A 2,241-nucleotide genomic window follows, 5' to 3' on the forward strand; every position below is an offset into this window, starting at 1 on the left:
TTTCCTCCCCAACTTGCTTCATGGTCATGATGTTTGTGCAGGAATAGAAACCCTGACTAAGACAATACCTATTGGGCACAAAGGAAATACAGCCTGTATCTTGGTGAGGAAATCCTGTTGGGAGTCAGTCATATTCAGCAGCCTTTGGGACAAGGAACATTTAACTTAGGACTTTTTGTGGGAAATTAATGTACTGTTTTCATCTTTTCCTATGAATACAAAGATACTCATGTCACTAAGGTCTACATACAATCATAATAGAGAGACAAAATAAATCCAATGAAACACCCAACTTGGGAACTGTAGATATGGCTCAGTGGTAGAGTGCAAGGTCTAGGGTCAGTTCACAGCACAACAGCAACAACAACAAAAGGTTGTGGGGGATGACCTAGCTTCTCCAATCATGGTTTCATTTTCTCTGTCTGTCCCCCATTTGTTTCTGTCTCTGTCCCTCTGTCTCTCTCTGTCTGTCTCTGTCTCTATCTCTGTCTCTGTCTCTCTGTCTCTGTCTCTCTCTCTCTGACAGGGTTTCTTTGTGTAGCCCTGGCCGTCCTGGAACTAGCTCTGTACACAAGGTTGGCCTTGAGCCCAGATACTCTCCTGCCTCTGTCTCCCAAGTGTTGGGATTAAAGATGTGTACCACCACTGTCAGTTTTCTTTCTCTCTTTCTCTCTCTCTCTCTTTCTTTCTCTCTCTCTTTCTTCCTTCCTTCCTTCCTTCCCCCCCCCTCTTTCTTTCCTTCTTTCTCTTGATGGAGTTTCATTATGCTTATTATGAAGCTCAGGCTGGGCTTGAATTCATAATCCTCCTGCCTCAGTCACTTAAGTAAAAGTTAGCATTACTGGCTTGAATCACCATAAATAGCTCAACAGATTTCTTTCTGTTTTATATATTTCTTTCTGTTTTATAAAAAGTGTTTTGTTCTTGTTCGTTGCGGTTGTTGTTATGTGTGTGCTTGTGTGTGCAGTGGTGGAGTGCCACAGTGTATGTGCTAAGCTCAGAAGACAACTTTTAGAAGTCAGATTTTATTGAGGTAGGATCTGTCTTATTTCTGTAGCAAATATCTTGATCGTTAAAAAGGATCCCTATGGGACCTGTGAGGTGGTTCAGGGGGTAACGTTACTTTCTGTCAGGTCTACAGGGTAGAAGGAGATGGCCCCAGGACCTGTAGTTGTGGTTCAACAAGAGAACTGGCTCCTTCAAGTTGTGCATACCACATGTTGTGGAACTGCGCATATATCCGCACTAAATAAATGTTAAAAAAAAAAAGTTTTAAATAAAAGTAAAAAGAATCCCTAAGTCCCCCAATTCTCACCTCACCATTATAAGACTTCAATAGTATAGAAAAATAAATGACCCCCTAAAGGCCATGTGCTAGAAGTATGGATGCCAGCTGATGTTGTTTTGGTGTGGGATGAAAACCTTAGGGCTTGAGGTGTGGTGGGCATGTCCTGGAGGGGTGTACCTTGCTGCCAGCAGCACAGCCCCTTTCCCCTTTGACCTCTCCTTCTCTCCTCTTCTCCTGTTCTCTCCTCTCTCTTTCCCTCCTTCCTGGCTGCTGCGAGGTGACTATGTCTGTTCCACACATGCGCCTCACTTTGATCTTTAGCCTCAATGCAGAACCAGAAACAAGGGAGCCACATAACGATGCCCTGCCCTTTGGTAAATTGATATTCTCAGACAGTTTTTCATAGAGACAGAATGTGGGTAATGCACAGGTGCCCAAGAAATTTTAGTGGAGAGGAAGGAAGGAGGGGGAGAAAGAAAGAAAGAAAAGGAGGAAAGGGAAGGGAGGGAGGGAAGAAGGTGGAGGAGGAGGAGGAGGAGGACAAGGAAGTAAAAGGTATAAGGAAGATACAAGGGAATGAGGGAGAAAGGGAGGAAAAAAGCGAGGGGCAGGGGACATTGTCAGAGAGCCTATCCTCACATCCCTTTCATATGCCCCTTTCCCAAATCAGAACAATAAGAAATGTGAGGTTCCACAGGAGGCATCTTTGTCTGAAAAAGCATGTATCCACCTGAAAAAATAATTACAAAGCCAATTTAATAGGTAAAGCCTCAAATCGGACACCAACTACACATAAACACAGAGGAAATTCTTGGCCCACATTTTCTGCCAAGTGAGAAGAGCAGCTAATTTAAATGAAAGGGCAAATATTTCAATTGGCAAAGGAGGGGAGTGTCCATGGTGCTGACCCCCCTGGACCAAGTGTAAGGGGAATCAGCTGTCAAGCTGGCGTG

The sequence above is a fragment of the Mastomys coucha genome, unplaced genomic scaffold (genome assembly GCF_008632895.1).
Source record: "Mastomys coucha isolate ucsf_1 unplaced genomic scaffold, UCSF_Mcou_1 pScaffold22, whole genome shotgun sequence".
Taxonomy (NCBI): domain Eukaryota; kingdom Metazoa; phylum Chordata; class Mammalia; order Rodentia; family Muridae; genus Mastomys; species Mastomys coucha.